Here is a 14,131-nt window from a genome sequence, read left to right as displayed (position 1 = left end):
AGAGGTTTAATTGGACTTACAGTTCCACATGGCTGGCGAGGCCTCAGAATCACGGTAGGAGATGAAAGGCACTTCTTACATGGCAGCGGCAAGAGAATAATGAGGAAAAAGCAAAAGTGGAAACCCCTGATAAACCCATCAGATCTCGTGAGACTTATAAACTATCACGAGAATAACACAGGAAAGACCGGCCCCCGTGATTCAATTGCCTCACCCCTGGGTCCCTCCCACAACACGTGGGAATTCTGGGAGATACAATTCAAGTTGAGATTTGGATGGGGACACAGCCAAACCATATCACATCCTAAGTGACTGTCTGGGGTCACTGGACCCTGGCATGCTTCCCCCTGTGCCAGCTACCAGCTATGTGGTCTGGGAATGGCTTGGGATCCACAGATAGCTCTCCAGGGGGGTCAGGGACCAGAGTTGCTGTTGCAGGGTGTAAGTCCCCATGCCAGGGAGGGAAGGGACAGTCATTCATTTATAAATAGATGTTGGGACTCACCCAAATTGAGTGCTGGGCCTAGATGAGGGCACCAGGGATTTCTCAGTCTTAGTCCCATGGAGCTGATGTTCCTGAAGGAGGAAATGGAGAAAACTCAAGTAAGCATGTAAATGAGTGAGGTGGTTTTAGATTGTGGTGAATGCCAGAGGGCAAACAGAGAAATTAAGAGGGCTGCCAAGGGAGGAGGAGGGAGGGTTTCTGCTTTCAACAATGTTCAGGGAAGGCTGCTTGCTGGGACGATCCTGGAGCTGGGACAGGATGATGAGGGGCTTGCATACTCAGATCAGGGGCAGAGCCTTCCAGGCAGCAGGACCAACAAGTGCAAAGGCCCTGAGGTGGAATGAGTTTGTCAAGTTGAGAAACAGAAAGATGAGCGTGGCTGGGACAGTGTAAGCCATGGGGAGAGTGGAGAGACAGGAGGCTGGGTCAGGCATGGGAGCTTTTCAATCCTTGCTAACTTATTTTAAATGTCTAAAGACACCATTTTGACTGCTGGACAAAGAATGGACTGTGGAATTGCATTAAAGTCCAGAGGTCCAGTTTTTGGAACCACCAGGAAGGCAACACAATGCCCCTACTCTCAAAGGGATTTGGGGAATGGGAGAAGGTGGGGTTACTGTTTCATCAGGCTGCTTGGATTTAGACCTGTCTTCTTAAGCTGCAAGACCTCCTACAAAACTTGATCCTCACCTAAGTTTGGAGGACGACTGAGAAGTGATAGTTATGTTTGCCTCCCTGCAGAGAATAAACTCTCAGGAGAGGATGGAGCACTGCAGCTCTTACCTATGAAAGTTGATAAGGAATGGAGTCTCCTATGTGAGTGTGGCAACTGTCTACTCACTGGAAGGAAAAGTGATACATATCATGATAGGGAAGGAAATGAACAGCATCCATTATGTGATGGCGTCTATCCCATGTGTTAGGTCCTGTAACTGACAACAGCTGCCCTGAAAAGTATTATTGCATATGAGACTGGAGACCAGAGAGGTTAAGTAAATTGCCCAAGATCACATAGCTACTAAGAAGCAGAGCTGGGGTTTGAACTCATGTCGGCCTGACTCCAATGCCCTTGCATCTGTCACTCGTGCTGATAGCCCTAGACAACACCCACATGCTGAAGGCATCAGTGGTCCCCTCTAACAAAAGCTGTTATGGCTTCTCAGAGAGACTGGAGTCCATGGCTGGGAGATGCAGGGGTACCCTGGGAAAACCATGTGTCATCAGGGTTCTTTCCAGGCCCTTCCAGCCACCCACCCACAGGCATAAGGCCTACCCCAGCTCTGCAAGGTTTCAAAAAAACATGCTTGACACTTGAACAAAAATTGGCTCCAAAACATAGGAAGAAAGCTGCAAAACCATAATTAGTAATTTAGATCAATAAATAATAAGGACTATAAAGAAGAGAGTAGGGGAAGTAGGGAAAAAAAGGAACACAATGTATTTATTACCATCGAACAATACACTTAAAATGGTAAAGATGATAAATCATATATGTATATTTTACCTCAATAAAAAGTGAATTAAATAAAAAATAAGGAAAACAAATGATCTTATTTTACCTTCATTTATGCTTTCTCTGCTCTGCATCTCTGCCTGATGCTGACCCCAGTTTCTGACTGATAAGGTTTTCCTTCTGCCTGAAGATCTTCTGCAAAGTTGTCCTTAGGACAGATCTACTCGCTAGGAATTCCCTCAGTTTTTGTTTGAGAAAAATATTTATTTCTGTCTCACTTTTTAAAAATTAAGCTTTGTTTTGTTTTGTTTTGTTTTGTTTTACTATAATTATCTTTTTTTTGTTTGCTTTGTTTTGAGACACAGTTTCACTCTCCCACCCAGGCTGAAGTTCAGTGGCTCAAACACGGCTCACTGCAGCCTCAACCATCCGTGCTTAAGCAATCCTCCCACCTCAGCCTCTCAAGCTGCTGGAACCAGAGGCACACGCCAATACATCATGCTATTTTTTTTTTTTACTTTTGTAGAGGTAATGTCTTGTTATGTTGCCCAGGCTTGTCTCAAACTCCTGGGCTCAAGCAATCCTCCTGCCTTGGCCTCCCAAAGTGCTGGGATTGCAGGTGTGAACCACCATGCCCAGGCCAAAATTAAGCTTTTTTATCTGAAGATCATTGTAAATTATTCTGCAGTTTTAGGAAATAAATCAGAAAATATATTGTGTGCCCTTTATCCAGTTTCCCCTAAAGATAACATCTTATATGATAGTATAACAGCACTGCCAGAATATTGGCATTGATACACTTTTACTTGTCCTCATTGTGTGTATGTGTACACATGCATGTGTGTTTAGTCCCATGCAATCTTATCCCACATGTAGGGTCTGTGTATCCATCACCACAGGGTTCCTCTTGCTGCCTTTTTATAGCCATACCTCCTTCCATCCTCTTCTCCTGAATCCTTGGCAACCAATAATCTGTTCTTCATTTTTATAATGTTGTCATTTCAGGAATAATAGACTCCTGGTGTGCATGTGTTTTTTGCTCAGCACAATTCTCTGGGGATTTATCCACACTGTTGGGCACATCATTATCCAATGCCCCTTTTTCTTGCTGAGTAGGACTCTATGGAGTGGATGCTCCACAGTTTATTTAATCAATCACCGACCACACAAAGTGAGGCTGGAGAGAATGGCAGATGAGAGAGGGGAGAGGTCGGGACAGGGAGAGAAAACCCTCTCAAAGACGTCTCATGATATCTGCAGTAAAACCTAAACTCTCAAACAAAAACTTTCTTGGTGGACTCTTTTCTTCTTCTGGGAAAAGAGGCAACATAAATGGACTCAGATCACCTGCCACATACACATGTGCTTACTGATATGTCCCCTCGTGTGCTCATGCGTACACATTTTTGCACATGCATACACACACACACACACACACAGACATGCCTGTGAAGAGGCCAACCCCAGTGTGCAGCAGCTGTGAGGGGGCTCTGCCCCTCCTCTCCTGGAGTGGAACATACGTTCTTGTGAACACAGGGAGTGGCATTTTCTTATGTCGATGTAATGTGAACAGCTCCTGGTCACCAGCCCCCTTGACCACTGATGCCTCTTCATGGGTCAGCGAATGAGGGAGACACAGCCATTTATTCCCGGCACCTTGAGTTAAACTTGAAATTACTGCCCACTAGAAATAAGGCCTGGGGCATAGAGCCTTATTATTAAAATCTTTTGTGGAAAGTCACAGGGCTCCAAAACATTGTGTCTATGGGAAAATGCACCTTGAGTTCCATCTTACAAATGGATTTGTATCAGTTTAGGTTTCATGTAAGCTGTTCACAGTATCCTAGTGATACATGTTTATGGTAAAAAATCTTTGAGGGTAAAGAACAAACACTGCCCATAATTTTTTACTGTATACACTTGTTTTCTTATAAAAATGTTACTCTATTGCACATAGTGTTTTGAATCATGCCAATTTTTATTTGGCAATTGTATAAAGGCAGAACTTTAAATATCACTCCCAACATTCTGTGCCTAAGCCTCAGAACCTATGCTTACAAAGGGCAGTCATACTCATGACTACGTATTTAATGCACCATTAGAAAACTAATACAGTCATAACCCACAAGCGTGTTCCATGCCAATGACCTTTTTGCCATCTGGTTTAGTGACTGCAGAGTATCCCATTACATGGTTGTCTCACACTTTGGCAAGCATCCCTTAAGGATGGACACTAAATCATCATGGGGTTTAATACTCTCATCCACAGAAGGGACTCCCAAGCCAGTCCTCACATATCTTGCTCTCATTACTAGGGCAGAGTGTTCTAAGAATTTTCCTCTTATGCCTCACCTCCAGAGCAGACCAGACTCACTCTTTCCATGCCTGCTGGCTCTTGCTGCCACCATGCCCTGATTTCAAATAACCACTCCATCCATGAGCTAACTGACCTTAGAAAGATATACTTTTAAAAAGCATATCCTCCCAAATTTCAATTAAGGCCAAAAGGAGTAGTAGAGACCAAATATATCCTCTTTCATGAAACAAACAAAAAACGGCAAAAATATGTGAACTTACAAAAAGATACTAGAACTCATAAGTGAATTTAGAAAGGGTACAAGCTGTAATATCAATATTTAAAAAGTCAATTACATTTATATGATTAACAATGAACAATCAGAAAGTGAAATAGAGAGTGCCTTTTATAATAGTATCAGAAATATAAAATACTTAGGATAAACCTGACAAAGGATGGGGAAGACCTGTATACTGAAAACTACAAAGTATTCCTGAGAGGAATTAAATAAAACTTAAATAACATACCACATTCATATATTCAGTCTGAATTACAATGTCTAAAGTTAAAAATACTGACCACACCAAGTGTTGGTGTGGATGTGGAGGAACTGGAACTCTTATATGTTGCTGGTAAGAATGCAACATGGTACCTCCACTTTGGAGAACAGATAGGCAGTTTCTTAAAAGTTAAACGTACATTTACTATATTACTCAGCCATTCCACTCCTAGGTATTTACTCAAGAGAAATGAAAGCATTTGTCCACACAAACATTCTTACATGATTGTTAATAGCAGCTTTATTTTCAATCACTTAAAACTGAAAATGATCCAAAAGGTATAGCAACAGATAAATGGACTGTGGCATATCCATATAATGGAGTACTATCAAGCAATAAGAAGAAACAGACAGCTGGGCAGTGGCTCACACCTGTAATACCAGCACTTTCGGAGGTTGAGGCAGATCACTTGAGCTCAGGAGTTTGAGACCAGTCCGGGCAACATGGTGAAACCCCATCTCTACTAAAAATACAAAAAAATTAGCAAGGTGTGGTGGCACACACTTGTAATCCCAGCTACTGGGAAGGCCGAGGCAGGAAAATTGCTTGAACCCAGGAGGTGGAGGTTTCAGTGAGCCGAGATCATGCCACTGCACTCCAGCCTGGGTGACAGAGAGAGACTATGTCTCAAAAAAAAAAAAAAAAAGAAAGAAAAGAAAAAAAATTAGCAGGGTGTGGAGGTGCACACCTGTAGTCCCAGCTACTTAGGAGGCCAAGGTGGGAGGATTGCTTGAGCACAGGAGGTTAAGGCTGCAGTGAGTTGTGATTACATCAGTGCACTCCAGCTTGGGTGACAGAGTGAGACTCTGTCTAAAAAAGAAAGAAAAGAAAGACTAATGATACAAACAAGGACATGGATGAATCTGAGAACAATTTTGCTGAGCAAAAGAAAGCAGAGAAAAAAACATATAAGCAGCATGATTTCATTTACATAAAATTTTTAAAAATGCAAACTAACCTATAGTGACAAAAAGCAGAACAATGGGAATTTATAATGTTAAACACATATATTTATTAGAAAAAAAAGATCTACAGTCAATCATTCAGGTTTCCATCTTAGGAAACTAAAGAAAGAAGCCTAATTTAATTTAAGCCTAAAGCAAGGAAAATAAGATAAGTAATAAAAATTAGAACAGAAATTAATAAAATTATAAACAGGAAAGCAATAGAGAAAAATCATAAAACAAAAGCTGGTTCTTGGAAAAGTGCAATAAAATTGATAAACATTTAGTCAGGCCAATGAAGAGAGAAAAGACACAAATTATTAACATTAGAAACAAAAGAGAGGTCATCACAACTGATCCCGTAGATATTAAAAGGTTAATTAAGTAATACAACAAACAACTTCATGCTCATAAATATAACTAAGGTGAAGTGCAACAATTCCTTGAAAGACACAAACTATTAAAGCCCCCCAAAGGAGAGTAGTCTTATATTCAAAGAGATTGAATAATTTAGAACCTTCCAGAAAAGAAAGCACTAGGCCCAGATAGTTTCACTGGTACATTCAACAGAGTACTTAAAGAGGAAATAATAACAATTCTCCACAATATCTTTCAAAAAATAGAGGCAGAGGCATTGCTTCCAAATTCATTCTATGAGGCCAGTTATCTTAGTCTATTTAGGCTGCTGTAACAAAACACCATACAAACTGGGTGGCTCATAAACAATAGAAATTTATTTTTCACAATTCTGAAGGCTGGGAAGTCCATGAGCAAGGCACTGGCAGATTTGGTGTCCAGTGAGGGCCTGCTCTCTGCTTCATAAATGGTTCCTTCTAGCTGTGTCCTTATATGGTGGAGGGGATGAGGAGTCTCTCTTAGGCCTCTACTATAAGGGCATTTAGGTGTCTTCTATAAGGGATCACCCATTCATGAGGGCTCCGCCCTCATGATCTAATTACTTCCCAATGGCCCCACTTCTTAATACAATCACCTTGGAAGTTAGAATTCCAACATATGAATTTGGGGGAACACAAACATTCAGACCATAGCACAGTATATTGCCCTAACACTAAAACCTGCTAATGACATTTTAAGAAAGGAAAAACTACAGACCAGTATCTCTCATAATCATAGATACAATCTTTAAAAAATCTATTGAATCATATTCAGTAATATTATATACCATAACCAAGTGGGATTTATTCCATGTATACAAAACTGGTTTGATATTCAAAAATCAATGTAATTTACCGTATCAATAGCCTAAAGAAGATAAATCACATGACTATATCAACTGCTAGAGAAAGTATTTGAAAAAAATCAATACCTATCTACAATAAAATCTCTCAGCAAACTAGAAACAGAGGGGATTTCTTCAACCTGGTAAATAACATGTACAAAAATCCTGCACTAAACATCATACTTATTGGTGAGAGGCTGGGCGCTTTCCCCCTAAAATCAAGAATAAGGCAAATATGTCCTCTCTCACCACTCCTATTGAATATCATACTGGAAGTCCCAGGTACAGCAATAAGAAAAAGAATTAAAAGAAAGATACACAGACTGGACAAAAAGAAATAAAAATGGTCTTTATTAGTAGATACATTGTCTATGTAGGAAATGCCAAATAATCTACACACACAAAAAAAGGTGAAAACCTCACTGGAAAAGGTGAGTATAACAAGGACACAGCATACAAAGAAAATATACCAAAGTCAATTGCTTTCCTATATACAATGAACAATTAGAATTTGAAATGAAATTTACATTACCATTTACAATAGCATCCCCCCAAATCAGTATTTAGTTATAAATTTGACACAATCTGCATGGAAACTGTATGCAAAAAGCTAGAAAATACTGGCAAAATAAAATAATCTATATAAACGGCAAGATAGTCCCTGCTTATCTATTGGAAGACTTGGTATTGTTAAGATGTGAAGTATTTCTAACTTGATCAGAGCAATCCGATTCAAAATCCCAGCAGGTTTTTTTTTAGATATTGATAAACTGATTCTAAAATTAATATAAACAGAAGGCCTAGAATAGCTAACACAATACTGAAGAAGAAGATCAAAGTTGGAGTACTCAGAGTCCTTCATTTCAAGAATTAATATAAAGCTATAATAATCAAGACGGTGTGGTATTGGCAAAAAAAAGGACACATAAATCAACAAATGGAGAGGCCAGAAATAGATCCACCCACACAATATAATAACCTGACTTTTGACAGAGGCGCAAAGGCAACTCAATGGAGCAAGTGAAGTCTTTTCACCACGTGGTGCTGGGACAATTGGATGTTCATAGGCTAAGTGAATCTGGACACAGAACTTGCAACTTACACAAAAATTAACTCAAAATGGATCATAAACCTAAATTTAAAATGCAAATTTATAAAACTTTTAGAAGAAAACATAAGAAAAAAATTTATGTGACCTTGGGTTTGGTGAGGAATTTTTAGATATACGACCAAAAGCATGAACCATGAAAGAAAAAAAAATAGAGACGTTGGACTTTATTAAAATTAAAAACTTCTGCTCTACGAAAGATTCTGTTAAGATAATGAAAACGCAAGCTGCAGACTGAGAAGAAATATTTGCAAAACATGAACCTGATAAGAAACTTGTATACAAAACATTTTAAGAAATCTTAAAAGTCAGCAAAAAGGGAGTAAGTAATCCAGTTGAAAAAAATGAATAAATCTGAACAGACACCTCCAAATCACCACCAAAGATGATATTTGTGTGTGTATACATATGACATATACATATGTACATATATGTGTGTATATATCTTACAAATGGTAAATAAGCATGTGAAACATCATCTGTCATTAAAGAAATGCAAATGAATACAACAATGAGCTTTCACCACACACCTATTAGAATGGCTGGTATACAAAAAACCAACAATACCAATTGCTATGAGAATTTAGAAGAATAAGAACCCACATGCATTTCTGGTGGGAAGGCAAAATAGTACAGCTACTTTAAAAGATGTTTGGAAGTTTCTTAAAAAGTTAAACATTATTTTACTGTACGAACCAGCAAGCATACTCCTAGATGTTTACCCAACTGATTGAAAACTACGTCCACAAAATACCTGCATGCAAATGTGTGTAGCAACGTTATTCATAATTGCCAAAATCTGGAAAACCAGGATGTCTTTCAGTCGGTGAATAGATTAATAAACTGTAGTACATGCATATAAAGGAATACTATTCAGAGACATAAATAAATGAACTATCAGGATATGTAAAAACATAGATAAAACTTAAATGCATATTGTTTACTGAAAAAAGCTTATCCATTTATATTATGTTCTAGAAAAGGCAAAACTGTCGAGATGGTAAATGGATCAGTGGTTTCCAGGGGCCTGGAGAGATAGATGGAAGAGTAGAGTTGGGAAAGCACAAGATTTTTTTTTAGAGTGGTAAAATTATTGTGTATGATACTGTGGTTGTGAATACACGACACTGCATTTTTCAAAACCCATGGAATTTTACATCAGAAAGAGTGAACCTTAACATATGCAAATGTTAAAATAATTTAAAAAATAATTAAAGATGTTGGGGGATTCCAAGATGGGATGCTGAATATGACAGAAGACTAACTGTATTACAAATGTATACAATAATTCCACTGAAGGGGTGGGAGGAAAACGTCCTGACCAAGTGGCATTGGAAGTGAGTGGAGACTGTAAGACTAAAAACATAAGGAACTGTTCACAACCCTGTATTCTAGTAGATAAAGCTCTTTCCCAAAAGGATATAAATTCTGAAGCCACTAGTCACACACTCTGAAATGTGAAGTCACTGGATGGAGGATGGTGGGAGCCAGGTTTCTCCTTGTTGGAGGGGAGGCTACCTACAGGCAAGCAGGAAAGGTTGCAGTGATTCATATGGCAGTGGTTAGTGATGGGGACATCAACATGGAATCGAGCTCAGCTCAAAATAGATGCAGATGGATATGTACAATATACTTACAGATATGGGTTGGTATATATTTCCTTGTTCTGTCTCCTGACAGGGCCTGAATAAGTGTCACCCCAGCAGCAATGAGCACACCTAGTGTTTACATCTTAGTTTTAAATGCTGTTCTTTTTTTTCTTTGTGTGTAACACTTAATAAGCTCAGTCTACATCCAGAATAATTTACATGAAAGGACAATATTTATTTAAACAGAGCTCAGTGGGGTAACCATGGTATCATCAGAGTGCATCCAGAGGAAAAGAGGGAGGAGGGGCTGAAGGAAACACAATCAACGACACTCCCACACTTTTACTGTTTTATCTACGCTGCCAGTGACCGCATAGGGTGCCGTCTTGTGGAAATCCAAGGAGGTAACAAAGTGTTCATGCGCATTGAGGGTCTTCATGCATTGCTTGTTCTTGCAATCCCATACGTGTAGGGTCTTGCCATCAGCACAACTCAAAATAAACTTCCACCCAGAATTGAACAGAACTCCACGTACCCAGTTATCATGACCCACAAGGGTCATAAGGCACATGCCAGTACTGACATCCCACATCTTAATAGTCTTGTCTCTGGATCCAGAAAGCAAGAATGGCCCAGGTTTACCACTTTTTTTTTAGTCTCAGAGCCTGTTGCTTCAGAAATGGAAGAATATGAGCTTTCTGGAGCCCAGGAAATGCATTCTACCACATGCTTATGTTCTCGGAGCTCAGCCTTGCATTCCTTTGTTGCTACGACCCATACACGCACAGTCTGCTCATTGGAACAACAGGCTATCAAGAGTGCCATCTTGATTTGGTTGTACCACACTTACCCATTCCTTGTGTCCTGTAAATGTCTTCACACAGTAGCCAGTTTGCACTTCCCACATTTTTATAGTTTTATCCCTTGAGGCAGACACTATATGATCTCCACTGGGCACTATGGCTACAGAGGAAACATTGTGGTCATGGGGAACCATGACGTGCATGGTTCTGATGCATTCAAAGTCCTGAAAATCCCGTAGTTTAATGGTCATAGCTGCAGAACAGGAAGCCAGAAGCTTGACGCTGTGGTCAAATGAAATGTCCTGTACAGAGCCTGCATGTCCTTCCTTTAAGAGTCCATTCAAAATCTCCAGTCTTATAATCCCACACTTTAATTGTAGCATCCTCTGAAGCAGAGACCATAACACCGAACACAGGATGGAAAATGACTCGAGTGACTGGACTCCTGTGACCACTCAATGTATATTTTTCTGGCGGAAAATATCCATTCTTTTGGGTCTTGTTTCTGACCAAGAGGTCCACCTGATGTAAATTCTTCTTTTGCTTCATTTAGCTTTGATTCTAATTCCATAACCTTCTTTTGTAATCTAATAACAGATGTCCATTTTTTTCCCAAAACACCAGCTTACTTTAATTCCTCATTCATATCTAATTCAGCTTCCTTTTTAAAAACTGAATATGCCTCTTCATAACCATTTGAACAAAGATAATCTGCTATAGCTCGATTTAGTTAATCTTGTTGTCTCTGGGACAGCACCATCTTGGCTGTAATGTCAAGCTTAGCTGATATAGTGGTATGTCCCTCCTTTGGGAAATCAAAAAGCTTTTTGATCCCTGGACGTATAATTTAAATATAACACCAAGTGTCTCCACACAGGGGAAAATGATTCTTTTACAAATGAATCCGACTAGTAACCAGAAGATATTCAACAAGTAAGATTCATTCCACTCTCCCAGCCGCTGGATTCCGCCACCGCCCCGCCGCTCCAGCTCTATCTGTCACAGGAGCTGCCCCAGCGCCCTGACGTCACTGCGCCCCCACCGCTGCCCCCGCCGTTCTTAATACCATTTAATAAAAGGAAGTAAGCCTTCCTGGAGAAATGGCTGATTCTAGGACAGGCGGGGAATGTACAAAATGAGCCTGGAGGAGTATTTTATAAACAGGGCCAGAAAGTAAGAACGTGCTCAGAAGAACAAAGAATAACACACAGGTCAAGGGGGACACAGTGACCACTTGAAAAAGCTTTCAATGGCCAAAGCTGGAGCAATTTGAGCAATAAAGTAGTATTGGATTATAAATAACCCAAGTATAAAATAAATATGCATGACTCTACACTGATTTACATTTACATATTTATTCAATCACATACATATGAATAAGTAAATGGCAGAGAATAGGCACATCTCCAGAGTGGTGGAATTTCAGGTAATTTATGTAATACTGCACTCCCAAGGAGGTGGAGCATAACTCCCCCCGCCCTAAGTATGGGCTGCACACGGCGACTTCCTTTCAAAAGCCTACAGTGTGGAAAGAGGGCGGGGGAGAAACTTCACAGTGGAGACATCCAGCAAACACTGCCTCAGCCAGACGATCATGGTCAACATCAAAAGTGATGTCATGTTGATAGGATGTGCTCCTGATAGAATGTGATGAAAGTGGCACTTTATTTTTGTGGTCTTCTCCCAATCATCATAGAAGAAAACACCAGGCAAATCCCAATGTTGGGACATTCTACAAAATACCTGTTCCTCAAAACTGTCAAGGTCATCAAAAACAAGGAAAGTCTAAGAAATTGTCACAGCCAAGAGAAGCCTAAGGAGATGCAACAACTCAGCGTAACATGGTGTTCTATGGTGGAAGAAGGACAGCTGGGTCAACTAAGGAAATCTGAATGAAGGGTGACTTTAGTTAATATGTATCAACATTGGCCATTAATTGTGACAAAGGTACCTCATTAATGTAAGATAGTAACAATGAGAGAAACTGGGTGTGATATCTAGGGAAACTCTCTGGACTATTCTCAACTTTTCTGGAAATTTAAAACTATTCTAAAATAAAAAGTTTACTTTTTTAAAAAGGCAATCCCTTTTCTCTCTCCTCCCCCTTTCTCCTTTCCCTCTCTTTCCTCATTTCTCCCCTTTTCCTTCCTCCTCTTCCTCCTGTCCCCTCCTTTTTTCCTTTAACAACAACAATAATGTATTAGTCCATTCTCACACTGTGATAAAGAACTACCTGCAACTGGGTAATTTATGAAGAAAAGAGGTTTAATTGACTTGCAGTTCCACAGGCTGTACAGGACGCATGGCTGGGAAGTCTCAGGAAACTTGCAATCATGGCAGAAGGCGAAGGGGAAGCTAACACATCTTCACGCCGGAGAGAGAGCGAGATAAGGGGGAAGTGCTACACACTTTCAAACAGCCAGATCTCGTGAACTCTATCACGAGAACAGCAAGGGGGAAGTCCACCCCTGGGATTCACTCACCTCCCACCAGGCCCCTCCTCCAACATTGGGAATTGTAATTCAACATGAGATTTGAGGGGGGACACAGAGCCAAACCACATCAAATAGCATCACACATGTGACCAGTACGTTGTCGTTTCCAGCTCTCTTCCCTTGCATTATTCTGCAGGAGCCCTGGCCACAATGCAGTGCTGGGTGTGGTATTCTTGAATTCACAGTTGGGCCAGGGAGGTGAAATGACCCACCTAAGAGGTAGCAGAGGTGCTAGCAGTGCTCCCAAGACTCATAGTGAATTCTTCTGTGCCCCCCCATCACCCTGTTATGCCACTTTTCAGTTTCCCTCTGATCACAAATGACTCAGCACACAGTGCAAGTGCTACACTTTTACTCCAGAATTTGACTTGTATTGTCCTACAGACTGCAGGTACCCTCTTGTTGCTCCTTTCCCTTGAAAAAAATACATCATCTCAAAAGAAGGCAACCAGAAGCTGGCAATGGCACTGGAATTCCTTCCTGGGCACAGAATTGATGCTCATCTGCCCTATGCACAGCACTTTTACAAGAAATCTCATTTGGTCAACCCCCCAAATATCACGGAAGGACATTATTATTATCTCCAGTCTGCAGTCGAGAATACTGAGGCTAGAAAGTGGTTACCACTAAAAGCAAACCTTTTCTTTCTTTCCCATTGCCTATCCACCCTGACTCTGGGCTCTGACCCACACCCACCTGCTCAAGGTCCCAGGTAGGAGTTGCCCATTCCTTCAAGTATGAGTTCATTCATACCCATCACCATGTGAGGCTTGATGTGGCCTCACTAACAAGCAGGTCTCACCTGCCCTGTGCATGTGAATGTGCCTTAGGAAGCTTATCAAATCCCAAAGGAGAAATTACATCCTCTAGGAAAAATACAGTGAGGTGACTGTGCCGTTCCCTTTACTGGCTCTGGACCACAGCTGAGTTCCCACGCATGCACTGTGGCACCCGAGAGTGTGGGCAGAGGCACTTCTGCTGAGTGGGATGAAACATCTTAAGTGCTCTGAGGGTTGAAACTTTGAAGAGGTTGAGATCTGTGAGAGCTGAAGAACCTTTGAATCTCCCTTCAGCTCTCCCTACCCCAACCACAGCCCTTCTCTTGATGTAAAATATGTGTTCAGATAGAAAACAAATG

At 40.6% G+C, this 14,131-nt stretch overlaps 1 pseudogene; it reads right to left on the bottom strand.

Moving 5' to 3' along the window:
- Nucleotides 1-10,017: 10,017 nt before the first annotated feature.
- On the bottom strand, nucleotides 10,018-11,258 carry LOC115838278 (annotated as a pseudogene).
- Nucleotides 11,259-14,131: the final 2,873 nt, after the last annotated feature.

The sequence above is a fragment of the Nomascus leucogenys genome, chromosome 14 (assembly GCF_006542625.1).
Source record: "Nomascus leucogenys isolate Asia chromosome 14, Asia_NLE_v1, whole genome shotgun sequence".
Classification (NCBI taxonomy): Eukaryota; Metazoa; Chordata; class Mammalia; order Primates; family Hylobatidae; genus Nomascus; species Nomascus leucogenys.
Note: the sequence above shows the minus strand (reverse complement) of the source record. Positions and strands in the feature narration are given on the sequence as shown.